The sequence below is a fragment of the Pezoporus occidentalis genome, unplaced genomic scaffold (genome assembly GCF_034315485.1).
Source record: "Pezoporus occidentalis ecotype Australia unplaced genomic scaffold, CSIRO_AGI_Poc_V1 ctg115, whole genome shotgun sequence".
Taxonomy (NCBI): Eukaryota; Metazoa; Chordata; class Aves; order Psittaciformes; family Psittacidae; genus Pezoporus; species Pezoporus occidentalis.
Window position 1 is genome coordinate 4,002,681 of NW_026912940.1, and position 11,610 is coordinate 4,014,290.

An 11,610-nucleotide genomic window follows, 5' to 3' on the forward strand; every position below is an offset into this window, starting at 1 on the left:
AAAAATCCTCCCCAGATAAATTGACAAAATGATCTAATGCTTTTTATAGTCATATCAATGGATGGGAAGGCATAAAGGTGTGACTAGAATACATTAGTTAAATAGTTGCAATAGTTAAAACCAGAATTCTCCCACCTTAAAAAGCCTACTTTTGTATCATATCTGTGCTGGGAAATCAAGTCACACTATAGAATAGAAGAGAAAATGCATACGGAGGACATCCAGCTGAGCAATGATTAGAGGCAAACCAGCATATTCAGGAGTTTGTTTCTACTATATTAAAAGCCTGTTTTGAAAACAACTCCAAATGGTTTCATTTGATCATTTGAGGAGTGAGAAACACAAAGCAACACCGGTAGGCTTTTCTATTGAAATATACTTGCATTTTTTTCCTTAAGTTTTTGAATATTTTTTTAATTCAATATATGGAATTTTAGAGCTGAAGTACAAATATGCCTTCAGTTACGTTAGCTGTTTGAAAATGCAACAGAAAATATTTATTATGAAGGTTTATTCTTTTCAGCACTATCTATTCAGTGATGTTTTATTTAACAATAGAAAGCCTGTGAACAAGTAGCGATAATGAAATAATAATAAAGAAAATGCTTTATTTTGAGACTCTCATTTTTCCTTCTTCAAGAAAGGAAGAATTTTCATTGTTGTAAAGGCTACTTGCTTTTGACCACCTGACAACCCTTAATTAGATTTAAAAAAAGCCTGTTACTATTATCCCACTATAAATTTACAAATACATCAAGTAGGCACACTTGATTCTGTAAGAGAAACAAGATATAATTAGATGTCCACCAAACCAGAATGAGATAAGGGAAATATTGCCTTCCAAAAATAAGAAAGGAAGAAATATTGTCACTGAGGATGTCCTTGGCTGAAGTAATGGGAACTAGGCTGCATAATTTTAGGAAACCTACTAAGGATCCTATTGAAGTAATAAAAATATGGAAGGTGCCCTATATAACAGAGATGTACTAAAGCATCCCTTAAATATGATAATTTCCTTTAGGATCTCTTTAATATTGCATTTGACTTTCAGCTGGATTTCAGATCCTTGTGCCTTTACATGAGTGAGGAATTGGCATATAAAATACAACCACATGAAAGTACGTTTCTTAGAGAAGTATTGAGTGATCTGGAATATCTACCCTCTTAAGAAAAAAATAATTCACTGAATTTTTCACTTAGAAAGCAAGATCTCAACCCAAGACTTAATTATTATCAATTGCATTAAAGGTTGGTAAAGTTAAGTATTCAGAATCTGCTCAGAAAAAAAGTAAGCTACAGCATGATTTGTGAATGCTCCATCCCTGGCAGTGTTCAAGGCCAGGCTGGATGAAGCCTTGGGTGAGATGGTTTAGTGTGAGGTGTCCCTGCCCATGGAAGGGGGGTTGGCACTATATGATCTTAAGGTCCTTTCCAATCCTAACTATTCTATGATTCTATGAGAATACAACTTTAGGAAAGTATTACGAGAAATTCAATCTCATTAGAGAAGCCAGCCATCACAATGGGAAGGATAGTGTCTTCTAAAGTGGAATTGACAGCTTGTAAAGATTTCTCAGAAACAGATTTTCCCTATCCAAGTTAAGGTTGCTGAATCACTGCAGAAACTATTACCTCCTTTGGCATGGGTTTCCACAGTACATTCTCTTTCAGAAAGCTTTATTTAGACTAAATCATAAACCTTGAACTATAGAGCGGTAGTAGCAGAAAACTAAACCCAATTTTTTTTAAGCCACATTTTCAATTATATCTTTAAACACTTTAGGCCACTTTATAGGTACTCCTAAAACTAAGATAATTTTTTTTTTGTTAAATAGATTCTTTCCTAGAATAACCCAGATACTAGTCTGTAAACTAGGTTAGAGAGAACGTACAAAGACTCTATTACAGCATTTTTAACAAATACACTATCTGCTCCAGCCTGTAGCTCAGTAATACAGTATTATCACTGCTATCATTGCAGTATTATCATTGCTAGCAATCGATCACAGAATTTTTGCTGAGTTTATGAGGCCTCAAGACTACAGCTTCTCAAACTTACTTTGGCTGACCTTGTCTTGATCTGCCTGGAACTTTTCTTTGACATGATTTAGCTGTAGCAGTATTTCTCTCTTACAGCCAGATGACCATGCTTAATTGATTTTAATATGGCTTGTCTTCTTATAGTATAACCATAGTTTTATATAAAGTTGTAATAAGTAGTTGTTCTGTATAAAAAGGGTATTTGTGACTGCTGTAATGAAGCAATGCAGAGAATTAAAGGTCTGGTATGTTAGTGGAGGCTTTGAGAAGAGGAGGCAAAGGATGTAGTACAAAGGAATACAGGAATGGGATAAAGGTGGGTCACATGCTGGCACTGGAAAACCCATGACTATGAACAACTCATCAATGGTTAGTTAAAGAAATGCAGACCTGGGAAAAACTGATTTTAGGAGTATCATAAGTGCACTATATATAGCAAATTTGGATGTAATGTGGATTTGCAGACCAATGAATAAAAAGCATGTAGAAAACTATTAGCAAATCAATTAAATGACCCCAGCAGATCCTAAAGTGAAGAAGAAACCAACAGTGTCAACATCACAGTCTTCCCAATGAAGGAGCTGGGGGCTAGTGATTCACCACACTCTGCCCTAACAGATAGAAGGATCCTGAGGGGATGTGGAAGGGTCAACAGAACACCAGAAAAACAGTTAGAAGCTAGGAAATGTGTGATGCATTTCTAATGGTATTCATATAACTGAGGGATTTTGGGGTTTCACTTTGGTTTGCTTTTTTATTTTTTTCCATGGTGGTATCCTTTTCTTTATGTTCCTTACTTTCTTCTTTTTGTTTATTGTTAGATGTTGGCTACCCCTTAATTAGGCTGTTAAGATTTCAGTTATACTAATAATTAACTCCTGGCTTTACATATAATCACTGTTTATTTTTTACCCCTAATGTTTTTTAGCAACAGTGTGTATATTATGATAATAAAATTCCATTGTAGTATATATATCTTTATTGAAAACCTGTAGAGCCCATATCCTAAAGAAAATTCTATGTAATAATGGTAAAAAGATTCTTATCTCCTAATAAAATGCCTCTAGATAAACCTACTGGTTTTCAGCAGAGGTCATATAACTGCATATAGTGAAATAATAAAAATGCCTAGCTTTTACATAGTGCTTATTCCAGTAGGTCAGTAAAAGATGTACCATTTGTCCCATTATAGGCAAGAATCGGCAGGCATTCAGATTCAGGATCATCAGCATTTTGGTGTTAAAGTTTCTATTTTCTATGCACTATATGACAGTGAAAGTTCGAAATTTATATGTGGACCTACAGAAGAAACCATAAATGATATAGACAACCTTCCACATAAATTATTCTAGTCTGACAGTGGATTTAGCATGTTTTTGATTAAAGACATGCTTCAGGATTCAGAATTCAGTCCAGAACTTGTTGGAGCTATTGGAATAATTCCCTATGAAGAAGCCTGTAAGGGGATCCACAGGTCATTCTAGCCCTTTTAAACTCCCATGCAATCAACATTTTACAATTATCTTTTTAATAAAGAGGTGTATTCAAATATTCATAAAGGATGTGGATCACCTATTAAAAATGTGAATATAAATTATTATAGGATATGTAAAAGCTGGAGACTTTAATGTTAACTCTGAATTCACTAAAAGTTCCAAATCACTTGGCTACCGTGAGTTTAATGCATGGTTCTAAAATTTTTCTCAAGAATGTGGTTAGTGAATAGAAACTAGAGAATATTCAGCTAAACTCACAAACCAGGTTCAAGCACACTTCATGCCATTCACGTTGTTCAAATGACTCATAAGCACACTACAGGTCATTCAACAGGGATCCATTTGCTGATACATGTGCATTAGATTGAATGCTGAAGATACATGTGGCAGACAGTGTTACACCAAGGAGAAGTGACAGATATGGTGATGGTCCATCACTCTGTTGTAATCCTCCCCCTTTATAGCACCTGCTGGGGGCTCTCTGTTAACTGCAGGTGGAGCTGCCTGGCAAACTGCTCTTGGGTCACCATCAGAGAACTGAAAGGACCTCTTTCTCAGGCTGCCCTGAGAAAAATCTGCACATGGAAAAATATGTCATATACTCCACATGATCTGCTCCAGCCAGGGCAGTCAAGCAAGAAAAACAAAATGGAAAAAACTATGAGCAAACCCAAAAACACATTACCAAAGACATGTCAGGGCTGGAAGCAGTCAATACACCAGAGGACTGATATTTAGCATGGCTAAAGGACCTTTCTGAAGTATTTGGTTTCTGAAACACACTTTTTACGTAAGTATGAGAAATATACTGTGCATAACATTTCGAAGGCCTGGTTGGATGAGGCTCTGAGAACCTGATGTGGAAAGTGTTCCTGCCCACAGCAGGTCCCTTCCAACCCACACCATTCTATAATTCTATGAGAATACAAGTGTATTTTACAGCAAACAGAAAATTCTAAAACAAAGAAATTCATGTTATTTCAGTCATGTAATACTCTCTACTCACCAAGTAATGCTGTTAGTCTTACACTCATAAATTTTCTATTTGCTTTGGTTATTTTACTCTCATTATTGATCAGCAGTCAAAAGCTAAATCCAAATGAGTATGTCACCTTTTAGAATCAATGCAGAGAAGGCGTTCATCTGACAGTGCATTTCTCTGCAATTTCAAATTAAGATCAGCTTCTGAATCACAGATTAATCTTGTCTCCTGATCAAACTCGGTTTGCTGGATTATTTGGTCTTGCAGAAATTTATCTCTAAACAATTTATCTTCTGTAACAAGATAGAAGAATGTAAATAAATTTTGATTTAACTTAGTAGAAACTTCAGAAACTAGAAGGAATTTCATTACTTATTTCATTTACTAATGAGGGATCTCTAGCTGAAAAACAATTAATTTTGCTAATGAATTCTAGGATAGTATGCACTCTTTCTGTTTTAGTATTTCTGAATATGAGAGATATATTTGGCAATATGTATGTAGCATTATGGGTTAAAAACAAACTCTGAAAACCCATAATAAAATATGCTTTAAATTCAATGGCAGGCATTTAAAATGGGAATATCGGGTTACAACTCTGCATGAGATACCCTGCTCTGCTTTGTAAGTAGGGCAGGTACGTAAAACTCTAAAATGAGAATATGTAAACTGACAGCTAAAAATTGCAGTAAAACTTACAGCTTCTGAATCTTCAGAGCTGCAATATATGCATGGACAGGAGTAATTTTAACTACTGAATGAACGTATTTGGCAGAAGGAGAGTAGCTAGGCATAAATCCTGGTTAGCACAAGGAGACATTGTACACTCAGGGAGGGATACTGTTCTCAGATCAGTCCAGGGACAACTTGCCCTTTTTGGACAAATGGGTGGAGACATGTCTCTTCCTTTCTTACTCACCTAGGCAGAAATAATACTTATGAATAAAACAATTTATGACCTCAGGAACGAATCCATAGGTTTATAGATCTAAAAGGAAATCTCTTTCTACCAGAGCTGTCTCAGAAAAGGGCATTAGAGATTATTTGAGCCATGTATGGAGTGCAGAGGACCTGGCTTGTAGGCTATCATAGGTCAAGGAACATGGTCTTGGTCCTGAGCCCTGCAGCCCCTGCTCATAGTCCTTGAATTTGACATGTTGCTATTCATGTCTTTTAATTATGGAGTCAGGATGCCTAAACTGCGTAAGAGCAACAGAAGTCAACTGTGGGCTTTGTTGAATGTTTGCTGCAAATAGAGACCTAAAATGAAACACTGAAAGAATATTTCATAGCCAATTTCTAAGTCTTCCTGTAATAGCACATTAGCTGTGTGGCTATGGTTAGATAAATGAATTGAGGAGGATGGGTGGCAATAAACACTGCCAATTTAGGTTGCTATATGCAAATGCATCTCCTCTTGTATGAGAGAGGCCCTTATTTTGAGCATTCTACAAAAATCCCATATAACAAAGAGTTCTTCATGAAGAAAACATGAAAAGTGAGTTAAAAGACAGTTAATATGAGAAGGAAAAGCTGTCAAATACAGGGAAAGAAAAATAAACCTCGGAGAAGAAAATGACATAGAAAAGTCAGTTGTAGTGCTAATGATGTAGAAACATCTGATTTTTTTTTCCCTTTTGTTCATACTGAGTTTTAGTTGCATACTGTCTTTTCCCACATTCTGTTCTGTCTACAGTTCATTTAAAGTCCTGCTATAAACTCACTCTTCAGTTTTCAATGCTTTCTGTGTTGAAAAGTGCATTTCAGACGGTGCATAGTATCCACTTCCAGGAGGTATGTTAAACTTCTCTGTATTATTCAAGTTTTAGTGCACAGGGCGACAAGTAACATACATTATTGGAAGGATGGTCTCACCAACACTGACAATACAGTTCTTACTAAAAAAAAACCCAAACAAACAAACAACCCAAAACATGCTATTCTACATCTTTGCTCTTTCACAAGCTTAAGTGGCACCAAAATAGTGTATAAATCCAGAGCAAAAGACCATTATGGGACTTAACATAGACCACTTATATGTGTGAGTATCTATCTATATATACATACACATATGCACCCTCATGAAAACATACAGTGTGTTTGTCTATATGTTTGTGTGTGCGCACCTTATGAATGTGTAAAAATGCTGAGAAACAGTGCATTAGACAGATAAAAATTACTACTACAATCAGAAAACAGCTTTGTTTTTCTTGTTTTAATCTCAAATATAAACACTTATAAATGACATTACCATGTGAGGCAGCAAGCAGCTGCCCTCTAGGCCAATCACAGTAGAGAAGGTGGATATGGCATAGAAGAAATGATGCAAATGAAAAGGAAAATGTGAGATTGCTACCTCTGGATTTTTCATAGTCATAATATCACAGTAGAAGATCATTACTTCATGACGAATGGTTCACTGTACTGACAGCATTTCTTTAGCTTAGCTTTGCTGGGTAATCCTCATCACAGTTTGCAGGTATAATGGTTTTACAGGAACTTTTTCCTTGTGACAAATAAGCAACAGTCTTAACTGCTCAGTTTCAAATGTTAAGAAAACATTTGGACAAGGAATAATGGAGAAAAGTAACAGACATCAAAACTGAAAGTAACAGTGTCTGATGTGACTGATAACTCAATAATCACAGGTGCTATGGTTTGGAATTCATATGCAAGCACCTTGCTAATATTTGCATTGGTGAAAGGAGAATCACCAAAAAGGTGACCTTTCAAACTTGCCTTGTTACACACTCCTTCTTAAATACAGTGTATTAAAATAAATATGTAATGTTTGGAAATAAATAAATATGTAAATGTATGTAAATAAGGTGTAAGCAAACTCCAGAACTTAGAGTAAATGGTAATTGAAGGCCCACAAAATAAAACTCAGCTCATTCCTGGCTTTTATAGGCATAGTTTGCAGTTTTTCTTACAGACCTCCAAGAGAATACACATCAGTGAAGATGTCTTAGTGGGGTCCTGTACAAACCAAAGGTCCTATATAATGCTGCAGAGGACCTCTAATTTGCTGCATCCTGCATAAAATGATCCAGTTCTGCATCTGCCAGCCTCTGCAGTCAGCAAAGAGAAATGCCATGACTCCAGTTATTTTCCTTCTGTTCTAGATACCTTGTTTTTTTCAGGGAGATCACTGTTAAAGTAGCTGTCTTCCTCCTTGATCACTACAAAAGAGGATCTGATGTACCTGAGTAAGGAAGAAGAAACATTTCTCTCCTTCTCTTTGACAGCTACTAGTAATAATCTGTAAAACTGAAGCTATAAACGTGAAGTTCCTATAACCACAAACCTGAGTTTATCCAGTGATCCCAGCTCAATTTCCTAACATGACTATTGTAAATAAATATTGAAAATATTGAATTAAACTTAAAATTGATAGTAAAATTCTTTCAGATTTCTTAACTCAGTATTCTTAAATTTTGTTTTCTGCTGAAAAGAAGACACAGTCTTACCATTGACATAATGGCAGCAGAAAATAAATCTGCTCTACTATAAACTTGCTCCATTTTCCGCATGTTCATAATGTCAAATTATAAAAAGGAAAGTCAAAACCAAAGCAGAATTGTATAGAAGCATAGTTAACTACAAATTTGTCATGAAGGCAAGTATCACATCACATCATAGATGACAAAGTAAATCAGGGTACGCATAGATTTCCAAATGAACATCATTACCAGTTAGAGCAGAGAATGCCATGAGCCTGGTACTACTCCCTGTAATTGGGAGAAAAAAATGCTGGAATAAATGAAGTTGTTCACATTAACATATACTGCAGTACTTGACTTCACACCAACTCTCAAATTTTCTTAACAACATGTTCCTTTAATGGGGAGAAATTCTTAACATTTGCATTTTAAGTCAGTAATAAATTATGTATTGTTTCCTGAACTGTGAGTGAACAAACCAGTCTGTGAAGGGGTATGAGGTCAGACTTATAACGCTGTCATTTAAATTGTCTGACGTTGAAGTCAAACCGAAGTTTGACATTAGAGTGAGTATATCACAAATTTGTCAGGACTTCCCATCTAAACAGAAGCACGAAAGTATTGTGGTTTAAAAGTTCTCTCTCTCTCCCCCACATCCCCCACATTTCTTCCTTTTTTCTCACAGCTAAAGCCTTGAGAAAGTACTGAGCACTTTTGTAAATACTCATTTTATCACATTTTCTTGATTCTATTAATTGAAAGTGATTGCAGTCAATTCAGTGGATTTAAACAGAATATAGTACATGTGTTAGAAGTGGATCTCATATGAAGAGTCTGAAAATTGTATGGGGAATTTAAAATTGTGTCACAAATGTGTGTATGTATAGAGCATATCCATGTGTCCTTTTTCATGTCCATAAAGTGTCGGTAAAGAGGAGTAGCTATATATTCTGTCCATCATTGTTACTATATTTCGTCTTCACAGAACAAAATCTGCCTCGTTTTCATCCCAAACAGGCAATTTTAAAGTATGAAAATTACAGCATTCCATCTTGAGACACACTGATCCAATCCCAATCACATAGAATTTTATTTATCTGTGTGATTACTTGCTTAAAGACTATAGTAGTGGAAATATGGTTTTCACTCAAGAAATACACCATTTGAACAGAATTTGGCAATTGTGCTTTTCAAGAATGGTCATGTTCAGCTTAGCACTCTGACTAGTATCCATCATGGACAATTCTCAGTTCTGCACCGAGCATGTTAAAGCTGTAAACACACACATGCGTTTGAGTTGGATTTTCTCTGGTAGTTTATACATCATCTTTGTTCTTCAAGGCATTGTAATCAGCATTACTTTTGTTATTTTCCTGTTACTTCCTTCTGTATACGAATCCTTTCTATACAGAGGAAGGTAAATAGTAGACCCAGTGCACAGATTCTTCCTATTCCACATGACATGTCCCCACCAAAGTGTAATTGTACTAATAAACTCTTTATACATGAATTTTTTCAGTCATATGTGTTACCCATAATATGTCATTGTAAGCAGAAAAAGTGTGTTTATGTGTAAAAGAACATTCTTGTTATGCTCAGTGGCCTGTTTGTGGTTTCAAATGTCAATTTCTTCTGTGGCTTATATTGGACAATGTTGCTCAGTCCATATCTTTGTCTCCCCCCATTTCAGTAAAGTCTACTTCTCTGCTCCCCTAGTTTTGCAAAAGAGATGCACAGGCCTACTACCTGCCTCAGTTAATGTTTTTCACTAGGGGGTACATAATGTGACATATTATACAATGTGTCGTACCGTATGTTTTTAATAATGCTTCTGACATAAAATACTCGTGTAAGCATTCTGATTTATGGTTGAAATAAGTGGGGTCAGGATTTCACCATAAGAGTGTACTAATTTGTTTTAGGAATGCAAATTATTGTTTAAAAGTTCATCAAATCTCCACCTGTGTAACAGAAATTGTTTAGTGATTTTTAGTTTTAACCTTTACAGACCATGGCACTTCAAACAGAATTAAAACCTTTGTTTCATACTTTAATGACAGAATGTAGTTTCTCCATGTGGCACCAGAAATCTTCTTAGACACAAAAACTCTTAAAAAATTAATTTTAGATAGAAGAAAGAACTCTTCTCAAAATTAAATAGTGAAAAATGATGGCTGAACAATATTTAAAAATAATCCTCCATGTGCTTGCTTTGGGAGTTACTTATAGCTAAATCTTCTATACACAACCTCCAGGATTTATACACACGTGCACGTGTGTAAACAGATCCAGGCAACTAAGCTTAGAATTATAAAAAGTAAATATAAAAAGACTGATCTCTACAACGATAAATCATTTTGGGTTATTACAAGGTTATCTGATGAAGTAGTCAGTGTTTGTCAACATTTTTCTCTTTTGAGATAGTGTAAAATCCTCAATTGAAAGTGGTGATATTATTTTTTCCAGAAGTACATAAATGATAGCAAGTGTTTGTCATCTACCTATTTTGTCCATCCTCCTGTGGTAAAGTAGGAACGTTTGCTTCCCAGGGTCTAATCTGGCTCAGAAGAAATCCATGGAATAAGGCAGCGAAGGGGCCAGATGTGGATGTACTGCACAGCAGCTCTTGGTAGTTTTATTTAATATTCAGGGTAAAGTCAGAGAATAAGAATTTCTAGGGAAATTGTGACACTCAGCTATATTACATTTCTAAGCTTTCAAGTGACACAGTAACATTCAATATTTCTGGTTCTAGCAATGCCTAAAATTAGTTCTTGCATATGTAACTAGAAAAGGGGTAATTTTCATTTCTAAGTAGCTAAAGCATCTCTTTAGATATACTGAATATATTACCAGATATACTAGGTATAAGATATACAAAAATTTATTAAGGCTTATGTCTGTATGTTGTGCATTCTGAGAATTCAAGAACAAATTTGAAGGGATAATTGAAAAAAAAAATAAACCGCATCTCATTTCAAGGAAACAGATAATAGTAGGTAAAATGCTTAAGTTTGTCAAGGATGAATGAAAAATGCATGTACCAAATGACTATGCATATAACTGATCACAGCTTCCACATATGTATATTTGTTATAGATGTATGTATCTGCTTAAGTGTACCTATTTAATGCAAACATTGAAATACAATCTATTCCTGTTTTGCAGTGTTTTCCTATATGTGTATATGTATAAGAATGAGTCTTATAAAGATAAGATTAAATCTGACGAAGTGGCAAATGGTTTAACTCTTTGAGAGACAGAGATGAAAATACTTGTCTTTTAGAATTTGAAAAGAATGTGGACATACAGTAGAATATTTGGAAATATTTTCAGAAAGGAAAGCCCAGAAGATAGATTGATATTTTTTCTGATTTCCCTTTTAGATAATCAAATCCTTATTTTAATTAATTTGTTCATATAAATACAGCAGGATTGTTGTATTTTTTAAATAACTCTTTACTGAATATGCCAACAAGATAATATATAGTGTATAGTGAGGTTTTGAAGTTAACAATGCGTGCAACATGGCAGATTGCAGAAAACAGATAACGCAGACTTCAAACCATCTATTTTTCCATGTTAAAGATATAAAATATATCAAACACAGAACAGAATCAAGTGCGCATATCTCAGTTAAATTCAATTT